General features: G+C 49.1%; 1 protein-coding gene and 1 non-coding gene across 5 annotated transcripts in view; both read right to left on the reverse strand.

The window, feature by feature from the left end:
- Positions 1-21,277, reverse strand: part of KIAA2026 (KIAA2026 ortholog) — a 335,679-nt gene that overhangs the window by 137,097 nt on the left and 177,305 nt on the right. The window lies entirely within an intron of this gene.
- On the reverse strand, positions 11,181-11,252 carry TRNAP-UGG. The gene has a single exon. It is a non-coding gene; the product is annotated as a tRNA-Pro (tRNA).

Here is a 21,277-nt window from a genome sequence, read left to right on the forward strand (position 1 = left end):
TAGCAATCCATCCTGAAGTTGGTCAGGTAATTGGTGTGACAGTGTTTCCACCTGTTTCCACAGGTCTCGCTGGTATTGATTCATAAAAAGCTGGTAAGAATTTATTCTGGATACCAGCATGGCAGCTTGGAATATTTTCCTTCCTAGATTGTCCAGGAAACTGTTATCTTTTCCAGGAGGTGTGGAGGCATGCTGCTTTAACCTCTTGGCCTTCTTTTGGGCCGACTCGACCACCACTGACTGATGCGGTAACTGAGTTTTTTGAAACCCTGGGATGGGTTGTACCAGATAAGTGGCATCAGCACGCTTATTGACTGCCGCCACAGACCCAGGGTGTTCCCACATTCTGTACATCAATTCCTGTAAGACCTCGTGAACTGGAATTGCAAGAATTTCCTTGGGAGGATCAACGAATTGAAGAACCTCCAAAGTTTTTTGTCTGCTGTCTATCTCTGAAAGGCGGGAGAAAGGGATTGTTTCAGACATTTCCTTTATAAAATTTGAAAATGAAAGATCCTCCGGTGGTGATTTTCTTCTGTCCTCTGGTGGTGAGGGCTCAGAGAGGATATCTTCCCCAGATGAAAATTCTGAGTCACTAGAGTCCAGAGGATGTCCTGTAGGCCTAGAAGGCTTAAAAGGGGTGTCAGAGAGTGGTGTTTGCGGCCTGATGGGTGGTATGACACCTGACGGCCCTGGTAATGGTTCCTGATGGTGATCAGAACCTGGATCTTGTGGTGAAGAGGAAAAGGCATGTATAAGTGAGTCCAATTTGTCCATCAAGGGTTGAAAAATGGATGAATCATGAGGTGGTACCGACTGTGCCATCGGGGTCGATGGCCGCATTGGAATCGATGGAATCTGAGGCATCGGCATCAAAGGTATCGCTGGTTGCGGCCTGGATGGCACCGGTCCTGGAACAGACGGCATCGTTGATTGTGGTGATTTCCTCGGCATCGCGGGTACTGGCGATGGAATCGGCGATCTTATTAAGATCAGTGTCGATGGCAGGAGAGGAGTAGCAGGTCGTGGCATCGCTTCGACGAAGGCATCCTTAACCGCTTGGCGTATGTAAACGTCAAGTTCCGCCCGCATGGATGGTGTGAACAGAGCACCCATGGGGGGAGGTGGTGGTGGCGACATCAGTATATCCTCAGAGCCCTGAGGAGGTACGGTTCCTTCCGCCGGAATCGGCGAGGATCGCCTTGTCGATGGCTCGGAAGCCTTACCTTGGAGCCGGGGTTTCTTAACTGGTGCCCCGTCACCGGTTATCGGGGTAGCGGATGCCGTATGCGGCCTACGATGCCGATGGCGATGTTTGTCTTTTTCGCGGGCTTTCTCACTGCCCGATGTTGACGCCCTGGACGATGGTGAGGGGGAGGAAAATGGAGCGTCTCCCGACTCACCTAAGTGCCGTTTTTTTAAGACTACTTTCCTAATCGACCCAGCCGGAGACGATTGTGTGGAAGTAGGTGGAGCAGTAACCAGCTGTATCTTGAATAACTGCTCCATTTTGTCCAGCCGTAGACGTCGACCTTTCGAGGTCATCGTAGCGCACAAGGGACAATTCTTCACATCATGCCCTTCACCAAGGCAGAGGACACAGTCCTGGTGAGGGTCTGTGATGGACATATTTCTCGCGCATTTTGGGCATTTTTTAAAGCCTGTAGTCATTTTGTGGCCGGACAGCCGTCGACGGCCTAAGACTCAGGTAAAAATTTTTAACCAAAAAACGGAACGGAACCGCGAGAACGGTAAAACTTACCGCGATGACTATACTAAGGGAGACCCTTTGCGGTTGAAGTTTTTTAAAGTTTTCCGTGAGGAAAAAGTTGTGGAGAATCCCACAGGACTCCTAATAACCGCGAGGCTAACTGCTTCGCGGAAAAAAGAAGACTAAAAGGAGACCCCTGTGGCAGGGAATATCATAGCATGCTGGGCATGCTCAGTAGGCACTCTGGTGCCAGTCAAAAGTTTCTTAGAAACTTTTACAGAAGTTTTCCGTACATAGGGCTCCATTACTGATGTCACCCATATGTGAGGACTAGCATCCTGCTTGTCCTGGGATAATTCAGAATATAAACTGGGATACTGGTTATGAATTCTGAATCCAGTCAAAACCCCTACCCCAGGTTTGGATTGGGAAACTGTCTGGGATTTCAGCACTCTGCACTCTCTAGGTCAAGAACAAAGATCCTGTTCTTGATAGGGCAAGAGTGTTTATAATGTTGGTTTTAAACTAAACTTTTATCTAAACTTTTTATATTGTAAACTGCTTTGACTGATTAGCAGTCAGTCAAATTTAATAAATAGTGGAGGATAATACCTCTTCAGAAGATAGAAGTGTTTCCTATGCAGCCCACTAAAAAAACCACCCCGTGGAAGAAGAAAGAATCTGAAATGTCAAACAATAGTGTTTGATCTTAGCCACCAAAGATTTTCTCCAATGCAAGATGCTTCAGTTAGCTTTTTCTGCACATCTGTGCTTAGATCTGAAGCACACATACATAACATTCTGCATACTCCAACAGCCATGGCAGAGACTCTCAAAGATATCAAAAGCGTCATAGGCTGACCCAACTAGATGCTTTCTGCAATCCTCCCCAGAGGCCATTAGCTGAACAAATTCTTCTTGAGGTCCATATTCAAAAGCATTTAGCCAGATAACTCAGAAGATATTAGGCTAAATATATACATAACATAGTATTGTCTGCAGAAAAAGGCCAAATAGTCCATCCAGTCTGCTTAGCAAGTTTCTTATGGTAGTAGCCGCCACTCAGTGCAGGTTACTTCCATGCCTTCTGTTAAGGATAGTAATATTTATAATCAAAACCAAGCAACTGTCAAATCATAATAAAATAACTGCTAGCAATATTTTTACGTGATGAGCTGCCTTGGAGATAATTCAGACAATGCTGCTGGAATGTGCTTTGCTTATGGATGTAGAATCAGTCCTGCATTTTATCCCTAATGACAGCTTATCAGTACCCCAGACCATAAAAGTCGGGTCCAGCATTGGCTGTTTTCAGAATCCAATTCCCCCTTTCTCCCCTTCCCCGGTCAAAGAAGAAAGCAATTTTGCAGTTGCATCAAAAGCATCAAGGCTAATTGGTTAAGGTTAGTAATCCCCCATGCCTTTTGTTAAGGGTACTAAATGCCTGCTCCATGCAGGTTACACCCATGCACCCTTTTCTTCATCATTTTCCACAAGCCTTTAGGGATCCAGGATTTATACCATGTTCTTTTGAATTCATTTACTGTTTTCATCCTCACCACCTCTTCTGAAAGGGCATTCACCACCCTCTCTGTTAACAAATATTTCCTTGGTGCTGAGTCTTTCCCCTTGGAATTTCATTTCATGACCCTTAGCTCTACTGTTTCTTTTCAAACGGAAAAGGTTCAAAGTTTGTACATCATTAAAACCTTTCAGGTACATCATTAAGAAATGACGCATATCCAGCATAGCTCTCTGCTTCAACGGCAGGGGAGAAAGTCAGATACTTCATTTTCAATGCATATCCAGCATAACTCTCTGCTTAACGGCAGGGGAAATGAAGAAAAGTAGATCTATATACAGATAACAACCAACAAGGTCTGAATTATTTAGTCTGGGTAAACAAATAAGCATGGGTATAGCTTGCTTACTGCGGCGGTTACTACCCCTAACTAATTAACAGGTCTATCCAGTAACGAGCAGTAGGAAGAGCTGCGTTAGTGCCCGGCGCACCCGCGGTTGCCGCACGCACAGTGCAGCTCACCTACCGCTCGATCCTGTATGTAAATAGCTTGCAAATGCAAGCTGCGTCTAAGAAGCGACCGTGAAGCGTTAGGCCCGCGCAACCCATTTTACTGTATAGAGCGCCTATACAGTATCCTGGGTGCGCGGGCCTAACGCTTCACGGCCACGCTGGTATCTGTCATTTCAAATGTCATTTGAATTGACAGATACCAGGAAGTCGGGATTGCCAGCTCCCCTCCGGACATCGTGGCTTCCCCCGTTTTTGTCCCCTCTCCCCTCCTCCCGAAGCAGGGCGCGAAAAGCAGCCTTGCTCCGGGAGGAGGGAAGAAGGGACTGGCAGTACGAAGTGGCGAAGCGACTTACTTTTTGCACCACCCTCCGGACATCGGATGACCTCTCCTGCCTCCAGCTGCTCGCGAAGATGGACGCCTGAACGGCCGCTGAAGACGTGGCGTCACCTGCCGTGACACGGGGTGGCACGGGGGAAGCCACGATGTCCGGAGGGGGCTGCAAAAAGTAAATCGCTTCGCCGCTTTACACTGCCAGTCCCTTCTTCCCTCCTCCCGGAGCAAGGCTGCTTTTCGCACCCTGCTTCGGGAGAAGGGGAGCTGCAAAAGTAAGTCGCCGAGCGTAGGATTGCCCGTCCTCTCCCCTCTCTCTCTTGCAACTTTTTTTTCGCTTTTTTTTTGCTTTGGGAGGAGGGGAGAGGACTGGGGCTGCACCGGAGACCAGTATCCATGGACGCGGCCAGGGCAGGTGAGCGGAGGCTGGGGGAAAGCTTGCCGCCTACCCTTACCCCTGCCTCTAACGCAGGGGTAAGGTAGGCGGTAAGTTAGCAGGTTAAACGCGCGGCAAAACGGCAGGATAAAATAGCGATAGTCGGGGCGCGGGTTACTGGATGCTAGGGAATAGCTAATTCGCTCGTTTGCATGCAATATACATGCTGCGTGCGGAAGGGGTTGCCCGGGGATTTTAGGACGCGGTAAGGGTAGGTTAAAGGGGGTTGTGGATCGCAGGAAGGGCTAACGCGGCCGGAAAGTGAGTAGAACGCGGGTTAGGAGCAGGGTAAACGCCACCGCACTTTATTGGATAGACCTGTAAGCTAGATATTTCACTTAGAGACAATTTCAACACTGCTCTCTACATTAATGGTGGGGGTGGAAGGGAAATAGAATCAAAAGGTTACTAAGAGCCAAGAGTAACAGATAAGAATGAGAAAAAAAAACCAAGTGCAAAACTTGCTGGGCAGACTGGATGGGCCGTTTGTCTTCTTCTGCCGACATTTCTATGTTTCTATATTAAAACCTATCATACCTCCTCTGCCCCTCCTCTCTTCCAGGGTGTACATATTCAGATCCTTCAGCCTCTCCTCATAAGCCTTCTGATACAGATCCCACACCATTTTGGTCACCCTTCTTTGGACCACCTCCATCTTGTCTCTATCCTTTTTGAGATAAAGGCTTCAGTACTGAACACAGTACTCCAGCTGAGGCTGCACCAAGGACCTGTATAAGGGCATCACCACTTCCTTTTTCTTACTGGTTCTTCCTCTTTCTACATAGCCCAGCATTCTTCTGTCATTAGCTATTGCACCTATCTGGCTAAATTCTAGCCGGCTAATAAGTTAGCCAGCCAGAATTTAGCTGGATAAGTTAGGGGTGTTCTATCAGTAACTGGGAGGAGTTGAATTAGCCGGCTGAGTTATCCAGCTAAGTTATCCGGCTAACTCTGATATTTAGTGCTAGCCGGCTAACTTGGGGGGGGGGGTTGTCATTTTTCAAATTGCGATAATGCCCTAATGCACATGATATCTACCACATTGCAAGTTGAAAATGCAAATTAGGGAAAGGGGAGGAGTTTGGGTGGAATTTAGGCGGGGCTAAGGAAATTTAAAGGCCTGTAGTGCTGTAGGCGATAATGTATCACACATTATCGCCCACATAAGCACCGAAACTATTTCATTGGCGCTACAGGGGCGATAGTGTGCAGTGCACCCACAACTGTGGCAGGCGAAAACGCACTGCCGCGAAGCAGCCGCCTATCCCCCCCCCCCCCCCGCCCCTTTTCTCTCCCTGCGGTGCATCATTTCGCTATAATTACAGCAAAATGATAAGTCCTCCAGTTAGCCAGCTAAGTTTGGTCTGACTAAAGAGCTGTCCTAAAATTAGCTGGATAACTAAGATAGCCAGCTATACTCAATAGTGCAGCTACGCTATTGAATATACCTCCAAAGCTAGCCATATGAGTTTATCTGGCTAACTTTGCTATCCGGACAGTGACTGAATATGGACCACCTTGTTTCTCTTAAGGAACTCAGTATTTCCTTGCCCCTTATAGCACTGGACTGCAAGCAGAATTGCTCAACAAATATATTCCATGTTTACCAAGGAAGGGTCAGGAGTAGGACCACAGAAAATGGATACAAATTGGATTGGAATTAAAGTAAACCTCAGTTTGCAGAAGGTTATGTTCATAAGGAGCTAGCTAAACTAAATTAAACAAACAATGGGGCCAAATGGGATGCATTTGAGAGTATAAGGGAACTTAGAAGATTTCTGACAGCTCCACTGATTGACCTTTTCAATGCTTCTTTCGAGTCAGAAGTAGTTCCAAAAGACTGGCGATAAGCAGATATGGTTCCTCTTCACAAAACAGGAAGTATAAAGGAGCCTGGAAACTACAAGTATTTTACAGTGACTTCTATAATGAGTAAATTAATGGAATTGCTGGTAAAACAGAGGATAGAGTAGTTTCTGGAATTCTACGGATTTCAAGATCTGAGGCAGCATGTTTTTACCAGACAAATCTGATTGATTTCTTTGACTGAGTTAACAGAGTTGGACTGGGGAGAGCATTAGATGTAGAGCACTTGGATTTCAGTAAGGCCTTTGACATCTCTGCATAGGCTACTTATAAATAAACTAAGCATCCATGGTATAGGTCTTAAAGTAGCTGACTGGGTTAATAAATTGGTTAAGAGGGGAGTGACAAAGGGTAGTGGTAAATTGATTTTGCTTCAAGGAGAGAAGCGTTTCTGGTGATATGCCAAAATGATCAGTCCCTGGACTGGTTCTTTTCACATTTTTTTTTTGATACTATGGAAGGGCTATCAGGAAAGCATGATACCAAAATATGCAATAGGATAGCCAGGAAGATGTGCAAAACATGAGGAGGGATCTAGAAAAGCTTGAGGAATGGCCTAGAGTCTGGCAGCTAAGATTAAATACTGAAAAAAAAATGCAGTTTTATGCAGACTAGGGGGCATTCCATGAAGTTAACAATTTGCACATTTAAGACTAATTTTCACTCAAAGTGCAATTAAGCTCTGGAATTTGTTGCCAGAGGATGTGGTTAGTGCAGTTGGTGTAGCTGGGTTCAAAAAAGGTTTGGATAAGTTCTTGGAGGCAAAGTCCATTAATGTTGAGATTACTTACCTGATAATCTCCTTTTCCTTAGTGTAGACAGATGGACTCAGAACGAATGGGTATAGTATCCGCGTGCTAGCAGTTGGAGACGGATCTGACGTCAGCACGGGGTATATATACCCCCACAGGAAGCGTAGCAACTTAGTAATCTTCCTTGCAAAAGCTGTTATGGATGTGTGTACTGACGCTCAGTGAAAAGTGAAACAGGATTCCCCTGACCGATTGATAGTAGCTGGAGACCGCCAGCATTCCCAACCGGGAGGCGTAGACACCTGGTAGAGTGTACGCTCTTATGGAAACAGAGGACATGGCTTACCTTGAATCGGTGAAACCCATGGTACACAGGCAGCTGGGCGGGATGCTGAGTCCATCTGTCTACACTAAGGAAAAGGAGATTATCAGGTAAGTAATCTCAACATTTCCTGGCGTGTAGCCAGATGGACTCAGAACGAATGGGATGTACAAAAGCTTTACTCCCAGCCTGGGCGGGAGGCTGCCTGAGGACCATGTAGTACCGCCCTCGCAAATGCTGAGTCCTCCCTGGCCTGGACATCCAGACAGTAGAATCTGGAGAAGGTATGAGGGAGGACCATGTCGCCGCTTTACATATTTCTGCAGGCGACAGCATCCTGGATTCCGCCCAGGATGCCGCTTGTGCTCTGGTAGAATGAGCCTTGACTTGTAGAGGCGGAGACTTTCCAGCCTCCACATAAGCTGCTCTGATAACTTCTTTAATCCAGCGGGTGATGGTGGGCCGCGAGGCCACTTCACCTTGCTTCTTCCCGCTGTGCAGGACGAACAGATGGTCCGTCTTTCGTAGTTCTTGTGTCACTTCCAGATATCTGGGCAGTAATCTGCAATGTCGAGATGGCGCAATAAACGCCCCTTCTTCAGATTTTCTTCAAACCCGCCGTGGTAGGCAAGGATATGGTTTGGTTAAATGAAACTGTGAAACCATTTTCGGTAGAAAGGAGGGTACCATGCGAAGATGGATAGCCTCAGGAGTGATTCGGAGAAACGGATCCCGACAGGACAGTGCCTGTAGCTCTGATATGCGGCGTGCTGAACATAGAGCCAGCAAGAACACCATCTTCAAGGTTAGAGAACGGAGAGACAGGCCCCGAAGGGGTCTGAAGGTGGATCCCGCGAGGAAATCCAAAACAAGGTTGAGGTTCCATAAGGGCACAGGCCACTTCAATGGCGGACGAATATGCTTGACTCCTTGCAGGAAGCGAGAAACATCTGGGTGCGTGGCGATGGTCTTGCCATCCCTCCTGGGGCCATAGCAAGACAGCGCAGCCACCTGAACCTTGATGGAGCTGAGGAAGAGACCCTTCTGAAGTCCATCTTGCAGGAAATCCAACACAACAGGGATTGTGGTCGAATGTGGATTGGTGCCATGAGTGTCGCACCATGCTTCAAATATTCTCCAGATCCATACATAGGTGAGGGATGTGGAAAACTTGCGAGCTCGGAGGAGTGTATCTCACACGGGCTCCGAGTAACCTCTTTTCTTCAGTCTAGCCCTCTCAATGGCCAGACCGTAAGAGAGAATTGAGCTGGATCCTCGTGGAGGATGGGACCTTGACGTAGAAGGTCCCGGAGAGGAGGCAGGGGAAGGGGCTCCCCTGCCAGTAGTCTTCTCATGTCCGCGTACCAGGGTCTTCTTGGCCAGTCTGGTGCCACTAGAAGAACTAGGCCCCGGTGTTTTTGAATCTTGTGGGGATGATGACGCCCAGCAGAGGCCACGGAGGAAAGGCGTATAGCAGAGTCCCTGGAGGCCATGGCTGAACCAGGGCATCGATTCCGTGGGAGAACGGATCGCGCTTGCGGCTGAAGTATCTGGGTACTTCAGCATTGGACTTGTCCGCCAGAAAATCCATGTCCGGAATCCCCCAGTGATCCACAATCATCTGGAGGGCTGTGGGTGACAGCTGCCACTCTCCCGGATTTAGACATTCTCTGCTGAGGAAGTCTGCCGTGGTGTTGTCCTTCCCGGCAATGTGGACGGCGGAGATGTCCTGAAGATTCGTCGCTGCGCCTGCCCAAACAATCAGTGGGGCGATCTCCAGAGATACTTGTCTGCTTCTGGTTCCGCCCTGACGGTTGATGTATGCCACTGTGGTGGCGTTGTCGGACATCACTCTGACTGCTCTGTTCTTCAGTCTGTGAGCAAATCGAAGGCATGCCAATCGGACTGCTCGAGCCTCTAGACGGTTGATGTTCCACGCTGACTCTCTTCCGTGCCACCGCCCTTGTGCGGTGAGTCCTTCGCAGTGTGCTCCCCAGCCGCTCAGGCTAGCATCTGTGGTGAGCAGAGTCCACGTGGGGGAGGACATCCTCGACCCCTTGCTCATGTGGGCCGGACTTGCAGCCACCACCGTAACTGCGTCCGGACTCTGGCAGGCAGAGGTAGGTGCGTGGAAATAGTTCCGTAGACGAGGGCTCCAGCGAGAGAGCAGGGAGTGTTGTAGAGGTCTCATATGGGCTCTTGCCCAAGGTACCACTTCCAGGGTGGATGCCATGAGACCAAGAACCTGCAGATAATCCCAAGCTATGGGCCGACTGGCTCCCATCAAGTACTGGATACGCGTCTGAAGTTTCAACCTTCTCTTGGTAGTGAGGACTGACTGTGTCTGCCTGCCCTGTCGAACTGTACGCCCAGGTATTCCAGTGACTGGGAAGGCTGTAGGCAACTCTTGCTGAGGTTGATCACCCAGCCCAAGCTTTCCAGAAGGGCGATCACCCTGTCGGTTGTCCGATGGCTCTCCTCTCGTGATTTCGCCCTGATCAGCCAATCGTCTAGGTAGGGATGGACCAGAATTCCTTCCCGCCTGAGGGGCCGCTGCTACCACGACAACCACCTTGGTGAAGGTCCGCGGTGACGTGGCCAATCCGAAGGGCAGAGCCCGGAATTGGAAGTGGTGACCCAAAACCTTGAAGCGTAGGTAGCGCTGATGATCCGGATGGATCGGGATATGCAGGTAGGCTTCCGACAAGTCTAATGCCGTGAGGAATTCTCCTGGCTGTACTGCGGTCTTGACGGAGCGCAGAGTTTCCATGCGAAACCTCGGGACCCTTAAGTATTGATTGACTGATTTGAGGTCCAGTACGGGCCGAAAGGTGCCCCCTTTCTTGGGTACCATGAAATAAATGGAATAGTGTCCAGAATTCACTTCCCAGGCAGGTACTGGGATGATGGCTTTCAAGGACAGGAGACTCGCCAGGGTAGCTTCCAATGCTGCCTTCTTGTGTATAGGACATGAAGATTCCACAAACTTGTCCGGAGGGAGATGATGAAAGTCCAGATAATATCCCTCCCGGATAATGGCGAGGACCCACTGGTCCGACGTGATCTCGACCCATCTGGGGTAGAAGAGGGTTAACCTGCCCCCTATGGCTCCGTCCCCCAGATGAATCGGTGGATTCTCATTGGGAGGCGCGGCCAGGACCTGAGCCCGGGCCTGCTCCCCTCTTGTGCTGCTTGGTCCGAAAGGACTGATTCCTGGCCTGAGGCCGTGGTGCCTGGTAGCGACTCCTGTAAGGAATGAAGCGCTGTGAACTCCTGCCCCTGGAGGGCCTTGGAAAGGTGCGCTGGCCCCTTCTGAACCGATCTTCCGGCAGTCTAGGTACTGGAGAGGCACCCCATGTACTGGCCAGTTTATCAAGGTCGCTGCCAAAGAGGAAAGAGCCCTTAAAGGGCAATCTGGTGAGGCATGTCTTTGAAGGCGCATCAGCTGACCATCTCCGGATCCAGAGCTGCCTCCTGGCGGCTACGGAGGATGAGATCCCCTTAGCTGTTGTCCGGACTAGGTCTGATGCAGCATCCGTGAGGAACGAGAGAGCTGACTCCATATCAGCTGCTGGAGCATTGTTCCTAACCTGTGATAAACAGGCACGCGTCACCACTGTGCAGCAGGTTGCGCTAAAGCTTGACGAGTACAGGGTTTGCCACTCCTTCCAGCCAGCAGAGGTTTCTGCTCTCCGCCACCCAGGTTTCCCTGTGAGCAGAAATCAAAGGGCTCATCTGGGAGTTGAACCCAGGACCTCTCGCACCCAAAGCGAGAATCATATCCCTAGACCAATGAGCCAGTGGATTTGGAAAACATGCTCAGCGAGCGTGCAGGCTCTCCAAACTGCTTTGGAGACAGAAATTACTAAGTTGCTACGCTTCCTGTGGGGGTATATATACCCCGTGCTGACGTCAGATCAGTCTCCAACTGCTAGCACGCGGATACTATACCCATTCGTTCTGAGTCCATCTGGCTACACGCCAGGAAACTGCTATTAATCAAGTTTACTTAGGGAATAGCCACTGCTATTAATTGCATCAGTAGCATGGGATCTTCTTGGTGTTTGGGTACCTGCCAGGTTCTTGTGGCCTGGTTTGGCCTCTGTTAGAAACAGGATGTTGGGCTTGATGGACCCTTGGTCTGACCCAGCATGGCAATTTCTTATGTTCTTAACTAAACAGTTATGCAGATGGGCAAAATAGGACGGGCTGCATGGTCTTTTTCTACTGTCTTATTTCTATAAAAATCTGGTAAGAAGCTATGTAGGAACTAAGCATAGTGTTCTGATGAAAACTATTTTTTTCTCAAGAACAAACATTTGGGAGTCCATCCCTGGGGTTACCGATGTGGATTCCAATTTTTAATACCTTGAAATCCAAGATCCCATTCACTCAACAGTAAAAAATAAAAATCTAGATTTCTAGATCATTTGGATTCAACTACAATAGATTGGGGTGTAAACTGGAGCTTTTCGAATCTAGGAGCCTTCTGGATATAATACTTCACATCTGCCTTCTTGTTAACTAGAGATCTCCCACAATCTCATTTGTACATCCCCATAAGACCTATATCAAGGGCACTGCCTCAAGTTCCCTAGGAGACATTGAGATATTTGAAGAGGCCAAACATTGGTACCATAGGCTCTCCTACCTCCAAACCAAATGGAATGGCTTTGGCAATTTCCTGCACAAAAGCTGAGGAGGAAAGATTCTCAAGTTGGGGATGTGGAGATGAGGGTTCTGATGGGAAGCCTGTGTACATCCCCTGAACATATAAACCCTTCAGACCCAAAGGAGTAGTTTCTAAACTGCTCAGACTCCGATCTGGAAATGGGAGTTTGAAAGTACTGCTCTGCCAGTCATGCTGGGTGGGTGGGGGGAGAACAACCCCCACACAACTGGTATGGCCTAGGTTCTGAGGCACTATGGAGCATCTGTAAAACTCTCTCCCCTGATATATCCATCAATGTACTTGATAGCCTGTATTATTGCCAGTGCTTCTGCTAGAGGAACTGTAAATTATCCCATGCTCAGGGCATTACAGAACTTGAGGACTGGCTCCACTGTTGTCAGCATCACTGCTAATGCATCTGATGCATTACAGTGGGACAGATAGCAGGAAGGTGCCTCACATATCCTCTTGTCCAACTTGTCTTCAAAAATTGAGAATGTCAAAAGTGCATACGTCTCAGGAGGATGGGGGCAGATGCTCCAGGGTCACATAACTCCAGTAACCCACCTAGAACAGTCTGGTAATTGACAGGATATAAATCTGTGTAAATAGAGAAAGAAATGTATCTGAGGCTGAGGTACAGACCCCTGGAGAATAACACAGCTTGGTCCTGTCTCTGGAGGGTGAAAGTGGCTCTCCCAATGAGGCTGCTTGGGAGAATGTATGGCAACTGCCAATATCTCTGTTCTTGTATGATTTATCAACAGGGAACAATGCTGATAATTCAAAAGCTGCTGATGCTGGAATCAATACAGAACACCCTTGGAATAGAAGGAGGGGAGAAGATAGTAAAAGGAAGGGGGAAAGAGTGGAGAGAGGAGTGAGTGGGAGAGGAAAAGGGAGGGAAGGTCTGCAACTGAATTGGAGTGGGCAGAAAGGACTAATATGAATAGGGCGAGATGTGGAGGAGAGAAAAGGGACTGCATAAAAATCGAGTGGGGTAGGGAGGGGTGTACATTCTCTAAGTATGATATGTATTGTACCCACCCTCTGGCCTATGGATGTTTTTGTTCAGTGGAGCTGGCAGCAGGAAGTGGATAAACTGGGTCCACTGACATGATCTCTGCAGATATCAAAGTCCAGCTTCCCCATCTGCTTAGGCACAGCAACTGGGACTGCAGACTTGCTCCTTGGACCTGTCAATGTAGGCTGGGTTGTTTGTGCTCAGCTCCCTCTCTAGCAATGCTCATTTCTTGGGACTCCCTGTCTGGAGGCTGGAGTCTGGGGATGAAGGGAGTTTTAAGGTTGGCCCTGTCCCTGATGGAAGGACAGGGACAACCTTAAATTTGCTTACTTGAAACAGCTGCACTTTGAAGACTGCAGTTTACAGCATTAGGGACCCTTCTGAGGTAAACGTCTATTGAGGCGATATTGCACAGCTGCAACGCAGATGTTAGCTCACACATTTATCTTTCATTAAAACCAAACTCTAACCATGCACTCAGAGCAACCCCCCTCCCCACCACCACACCAATAAATTCACCCCTGTTACACCAATGCTAATTGCTCTCATAATATTACTATTTATGCTATCTAGTTAACTATGCTACCCATCACTATTACCCTCTATTTATGCTATTTAACTATGCTACCCATCCCTATTACCCTCTCTGTTACAAAATATACCTAATGATAATTATTGTTACCCTGTTACTCTAATATTTACTACTATTTATGCTATCTTTTGGCACTGTTATACTACTATTATTTATGCTATCTTTTTGGCTCTGTTTTTTATCCATGTTGCTACTATAACTATTACATTTCTCTAATCATTTACTGTACCTGTCAAATTATTTGTAAACCGATGTGATATGTAAATCGAACACCGGTATATAAAAACAAAAAAAAACAAATAAATTACTATTTGGAGGCAGACTCCAAACATGATAGTAGGTTTGGGCATTCTAATCTCAGAACCCTTTCCTGCCCTACCCAGAAACCTGGGGGGGCTCCTTTTCAGGTGGTTTTCTAATTATTTTTTGTTTTAAAAGGTGAGTGGAAACCCACAAAAAGATTTTCTGATTTCTATATTAGATGAATCATATGTTTATTGTATGCCCTTTGTCACCAAAAAATAAATATATATATGCAAAGTAGTATATAACTATTAAATAGTACTTTTTTTTAACAAGAGAGTGAAAGATTGGCATGTTCATACATATACTGCAAAAATCAAAAAGGAATCACTCGTATTTCAATACAGTGGCCTTTAACTAATCATTACAATTCCAATAAAAAAACTCAATTATAACCCACCAATTTTTGAAAAATCCCAAAACAAAAAAAACCCCCAAAACCTTTTTAAACACTAAAAATACCCCAAGTGCTCACCATATATATAGCTAAAACAATCTACACAAAACCTTAATATAAAGAAAACCTATCAATATTAGGCTGAAAAATCCTACTAGGATCAGTCATTTTACCATTTCTGCCACTTCATCAAGGGGATATTTACAATGATCACATTGTGTTAGACTGATTTGAGAGTACAGTTAACATAACCCAACTCATTCACAATAAAACACACTTATTTGTATACAGCTAGATGTCTCCTAAATCAACAATTTTGTGAGTGTTATAAATGTGAAAAACAAAAATTGCTTGTCTACAGAAAAAGCTGCTTACCTTTAGCAGGTGTTCTCTGAAGACAGCAGTTTGAATTGAGCTCATTAGCTTAATCAAAAGAACTGAGGTAAGAATGCAGGACCTGCTGTGTGCGCTCTTAGAGGTCTAAATTTTTACTCTGGAAAAGCATTCCCTGTCTATGCCATTAGAAGTCATCTCCTAGCTATGGATTAAGTGAACTGCTCATATTTAGAGAAAGGATCAGACCCACTATCACTGAATTTTAAAAGAGCACTGAAGTCATTGGGAAAGTCACCCTGGACTGGTTGTGGAACGCAGTTGTGGACATTACACAAGTTCTCTGTACTGATTTGATTTCTAAGAAAATAAATCAGCTCCAGATTTAGAATCTCAAATACATTCTTATGCCTCTTCCACATCTTTGTTAAAAAAAAAAAAAAAAAAGGTAAATGAAGTTTTATTATAAACTGTTTATTTTGAATCTGTAAATTTGGCATTAGTAAAGGACAACTATGTTGCAAGAAAACTATAGTATGAATCTAATTTTGAGTGATTAACTTTCTGAAGATTTCAGTGTCTGATATTGAGTCAATTAGGAAATATACATTGAAGTGTTTGAAGACTCCTAATGAAAATCTCTCACTTCTGTTAAGAACTTAATTCTCCTCCACAGAGAAAAAAAAAGAGGCAGATTCTAGTGCTGTCACTGAGTTTTCTAATGGAGATGTGTTACAAGACAATAAAATTATTTTGTGGCAAAGTCTACAGTGCTGATTTCCTTAGCTGATCAGGCCAGAGTTTTAAAAATTTCCCTTCAGAAAACGATTTCCGATTTCCGCACGGTTCTTCAAGCCACTCTCTTCTCAAATAAGGAAAATTAGTTCTGACCTGTTAGTTTTCGTTCCTGTAGTACCACGGATCAGTCCAGACAGTGGGTTGAGCCTCCTTTCCAACAGGTGGAGACAGACTAAAACTTGCAGGATGCCCTATATCAGGACAGAGCCTATCCTCTAACCCTTCAGTATAACGTATGTCAAAGCATAAAACAATAAACCCAAGAATAGGATCAAGCAAGTAACCAAAAAGCTCAACGGAGCAACCATAGAGTAATGTAGAAGCATGGTATACCTATACGCTCTTGCATAAACTTGGTATAAAATAACCACCAAGGCTTCCGGCGTAAATGCTCAGTAATCTTGCACCAAGGAAAATATGAAAATCTGCAGACCTGCAAGAAAACAAGCTTCGAGAGGACAGAAGACAGACTGGGAAGGGCGTCTGGACTGATCCGTGGTACTACAGGAACGAAAATGAACAGGTAAGAACTAATTTTCCTTTCCTGTACATACCCGGATCAGTCCAGACAGTGGGATGTACCAAAGCTTCCCTAAACTGGGTGGGACCTAGACAGTCCCGCTCGAAGCACTTGCCGCCCAAAGGAACCGAACACCGGAGCGTGTACATCCAGACGGTAGTGCCGAGCAAAAGTGTGCAGAGACGTCCAAGTGGTGGCCCTGCAAATCTCCTGCGGGGAGACAGATTGACTCTCCGCCCACGAAGTAGCCTGAGAACGCAAAGAATGGGCCTTCAGACCCTCAGGAAGCGGACGACCTTGACAAAGATACGCAGAGGAAAATGGCTTCCTTCAACCACAGCGCAATCGTGGTCTTAGAAGCCTGCTTACTGCAGTTGGGACCACTCCAAAGGACGAAGAGATGGTCCGATACCTGGAAGTCATTGGTGACCTGGAGATAGCGAAGCAAGACTCGTTTCACATCTAGCCGACGAAGGTCACCACCTGCCGTACCCGCAATCTCCTCCGGAGAGAACACTGGGAGTTCGACCGACTGGTTGACATGAAAAGCAGAGACAACCTTAGGCAAGAAGGAAGGAACCGTCCTGAGAGAAACCCCGGAATCGGAAAAACGCAAGAAGGGCTCCCGACAGGACAGCGCCTGAAGCTCAGAAATACGGTGAGCAGGGGAAATAGAGACCAGAAAGACAGTCTTTAGAGTAAGATCCTTGAGCGTAGCGTGGCGAAGAGGCTCGAAGGGAGCCGCACAGAGAGCACGAAGGACCAGGTTGAGACTCCACGACGGACACGTGGCCCGAGAGGGGGGGCGGAGGTGTCTAACGCCCCTCAGGAAACGAATCACGTCAGGGTGAGCTGCTAAGGCATGACCGTCCACCCGACCCAGGAGAGAGCCGAGCGCCGAGACTTGAACGCGTAGAGAACTGAAGGAGAGGCCCCTAGAGAGACCCTTCTGAAGAAAAGAAAGAATCAAAGGAATCGAGGCAGAGCGCGCAGGGACACCCACCTCCGTACACGCGGACTCAAAAACTTTCCAGATGCGCACATAGGCCAGAGAAGTTGACTGCTTCTGGGCTCGCAGCAGGGTGGAGATGACCTCCTCCCTATAACCTTTGCGCCTCAGGCGACGCCGTTCAAAAGCCAGGCCGCAAGACAGAACCGATCGGCCTGGTCGAAAAATACAGGCCCCTGCCGGAGGAGACGAGGGAGATGACCGAGGCGCAGGGGCCCATCCACCGCTAGATTGATGAGATCCGCAAACCACGGCCTTCGTGGCCACTCGGGAGCGACGAGAATCACCGGTCCCCGGTGGAGCTCGATTCTCCTGAGAACTTTCCCCACCAGTGGCCACAGGGGAAACACGTACAGAAGGACGTCCGCTGGCCAAGGTAGAGCCAGAGCATCCACGCCCTCTGCGCCGTGCTCCCTCCAGCGGCTGAAGAACCGATTGGCCTTGGCATTGCGCAGAGTCGCCATGAGGTCGCGGTGAGGAGGACCCCACCTGTCCACTATCAGAGCCATGGCCGCTTCCGAGAGCTCCCACTCTCCCGGATCGAGCGACTGCTGGCTGAGGAAGTCGGCTTGAACATTGTCTTTTCCGGCGATGTGAGAAGCCGCAAGGCACTGTAGGTGACGCTTCGCCCAAGCGAGGAGATGGCTGGCTTCTAAGGCTACCAGGGGACTGCGAGTGCCCCCTTGACGATTGATGTAGGCGACTGTGGTGGTGTTGTCGGACAGGACTCGTACCGCCTTGCCGCGGATCAGGGGAAGGAACTCCTGAAGGGCCAGGCGGACCGCCAAAGTTTTCAGTCGATTGATGTGCCAGCGTGACTGAGTCTGGGACCATGTCCCCTGGGTGGACTGAGAAAGGCAGACCGCACCCCAGCCCAACAGGCTGGCGTCCGTGGTTACTATCGTCCACTGTGGAGCTTGAAGAGGCATCCCTTGCAGGAGATGAGGAAGAGACAGCCACCACTGTAATTCGTCGGTAGTAGACTCCAAGAACGGAAGGACTACGTGGAACTGCTCAGATACTGGTTGCTAACGAGACAGCAAAGCTTTCTGTAACGGACGCATTTGAGCAAAGGCCCAGGGGACCAGATCGAGGGTAGAAGCCATGGAGCCCAGGACTTGGAGATAATCCCAGGCCGTCGGGGAAGATAGCGCAATCAGATTCTGGACCTGATCGATCAGCTTGAGAGCTCGCGCCCGAGGTAAGAATACCTTGCCTACTCGGGTGTCGAAGTGTGCTCCCAGAAATTCCAACTCCTGGGAGGGCTGAAGCTTGCTCTTGGAAAAGTTCACTATCCACCTGAGAGAGGCAAGGAGCTCCAAGACGCGATCCACCGCCCGCCAGCAAGAGGTCTCTGACTTGGCCCTGATGAGCCAATCGTCCAGATAGGGATGGACGAGAATCCCCTCCTGGCGCAAGGCCGCTGCCACTACTACCATGACCTTCGTGAAGGTGCGAGGAGCGGTCGCGAGGCCGAAGGGGAGAGCTCGAAACTGGAAGTCCTGGTTGAGAATGTGGAATCGGAGATACTTCTGGTAGTCGCGGTGGATGGGAATATGAAAATATGCTTCTGCGAGATCGAGAGAAGCAAGGAACTCTCCAGGACGGACCACCGCAATGACCGCCCTTAGGGTTTCCATGCGGAAGTGGGGGATCTTGATGGCCCGATTGACCCTCTTGAGGTCCAGGAGTGGGCGGAAGGACCCGTCCTGTTTTGGCACGGTGAAGTAAATAGAATACTGGCCGGCGCCAATTTCCCCTTTTGAGACTGGGACCACCGCCCCCAGATCCAGAAGCTTGGAGAGAGTCTGGACCACCGCGTCCCTCTTGGCCCGGCCGCAAGGGGAGAACAGAAAGAGATCTGGAAGTTCCCTGATGAGGTCGAAAGCGTACCAGTCTCTGATAATGCCGAGAACCCACTGATCAGACGTGATTTTGACCCATTCCTCGAAAAACAAGGAGAGGCGTCCGCCGAGGTAAGGGACCGAGGAATGGGTCGGCAGAACTTCATTGCGTGGCAGGTTTAGCGGTGGTACGCACGGGCTGGCCCTCGCGAAAAGGCCGCCTGCCACGAAAGGACTGCAACCAGGACTGCGCATGAGAAGACCCCCTCGCAGCACCGCCCCGCCCGCGAGAAGCGGAGCGAGGCTGACCCCTGAAGCGAAAGCGAGGCGCTGTGAAGGACCGAGAAGACTTAGGGCGGTCCTCTGGAAGCTTATGGACCTTGTTATCAGCCAAGGAGTCCATAAGCTTGTCAAGGTCCTCGCCAAAGAGCATCTTACCTTTGAAGGGAAGCGTGCCCAGCCGGGTCTTCGAGGACTGATCAGCCGACCAGTGGCATAGCCAAAGGAGCCTCTGGGCAGCCACTGCCGAAACCATCGCCTTCGCCTGCACACGGACCAAATCGTAGAGGGCGTCTGACACGTAAGCGATTACCGCCTCCAGACATTCGGCTTCTTCTGCCTCACCTGGCGGAAGCTCCCGGGCGCAGAGTAACTGTTGGACCCACTGGAGGCCCGCCCGCATCATGAGACTGCTACAGCAAGATGCCCGAACCCCGATGGTTAGGACGTCAAAGATGCGCTTCAGGTGAGCCTCCAGCTTACGATCTTGTGAATCCTTCAAGGCCGTGGAACCTTCCACTGGAATCGTGGTGTGCTTGGCCACTGCAGAAACATAAGAATCCACAGATGGATATCGCAACAGCTCCAAGCCCTCTTCCGGGAGGGGATAGAGCTTATCCATTGCACGCCCCACCCGGAGCGCACCCTCAGGAGCCTCCCATTCCCGCAGGATAAGGAGCTTAAGCATGGGGTGGAAGGGAAAGGCCGAGGCCGGAGCCCGGAGCCCTCCCAAAACCGGGTTCATATCCTTAGGGAGTGAGGCCATGAGATTATCCGCGGAGGGACTTTCCAGAACCAGCTCCTCCAAAACAAAAGGGAGGAGGGGCTCTAACTCCTCCTTATGAAAAAGACGAAGGGCTCTGGGGTCATCCCCCTCTGGGGGGGGGGCATCCGCCGAATCCGAGGAAGCAGCGGGGTCCGAGGACCCAGGAGACACCGGGGGGGGGGGGGGCACCCCCGGGATCACCCGCACCGGTCCCTGAGGCTCCGCGGCCAGTCCAGTGGTCAACATCGCTGAACGAGGGATTTTTGGCAGGGGGGGGGGCTTTCATCCAGCTCATGCAGGCTAGCTAGATAAGATTTGTGCATGAGGAGGACGAAATCCGTGGAAAAAAGGACCCTGGATTTGCCGGGGGGGGGCACGAGGGAAGGTCAGGACCCCCCTCCTGGGGACCCGCGGGGGCCAAATCGGGGGTTAAATCAAAAAAATCCGCCCCCCCCCCCCCCGCCCCAGGGAGCACTGAAATCGGCCCAGATGAAAAATCCAAGATGGCGGCCGTTCCCGGGCTCTGCCGACCCGGGAAAGGCCTAGCCATGCTGGGAAGAGTGGAGCCCCGAGCTAAATTTGCTTGTCCTGCCGAGGAGGGACCTTCCCCACCCGGCAAGCAAGCAGCGCAGAGGCCCTGACGCGAAAAACGCGAAGAGGACAGCCCACAAGAAAGACAGGCTGTCAGCCGGGACATAGCTAAACCTCGGCTGAAGAAAAAAAAGTTGAAAAAAAGCTTGATTGACAGCCTGCACAGCAGAAGAGAGCAGCCGGGAAACCTGCTGCCTTCTGCTTCTCTGACTGCCGGTTCTAGATCTACTCTGACCAGAAAAAAATAAGCTGGTCAACTGCTGCAAATAAGTTAGAGGTAGGTGAGTACCTGCAACTTATTGAAAGTTTAACACCTTTTAACTCTTTTTTTTTTTTTTTTTACCGAGCGCAGCAGCAGGTCCAAAACCCTCTCGGCAGCCAGAGGGGGAACGAGGCCCAGAGAGCGTCTGTCCCCACACCTGGAAGCGTCCACAGACTCAGGACTATGCAGGGAACCCCCTCCTGCAAAAGGGGACAAGCCCCCCTGAGCCGGGCAAGAGCTGGGAGACGGATGTCTCCCACACAAAAAACAGAAAAGCACTAAAGAAAGCAGAAATTTCCTTCAGAGATCCTTTTTTTTTTTTTTTTTTTTTTAAAACAAGAACCAAAAGAAGTACTTGCTTGAGCCTAAAGAGAAAGAAGAGGCTGACTAGCCTACAGCAGAGAACTGAAGGGGAGATGCTGCACCTGCTGGAG

Source organism: Rhinatrema bivittatum, chromosome 1 (assembly GCF_901001135.1).
Source record: "Rhinatrema bivittatum chromosome 1, aRhiBiv1.1, whole genome shotgun sequence".
NCBI lineage: Eukaryota > Metazoa > Chordata > Amphibia > Gymnophiona > Rhinatrematidae > Rhinatrema > Rhinatrema bivittatum.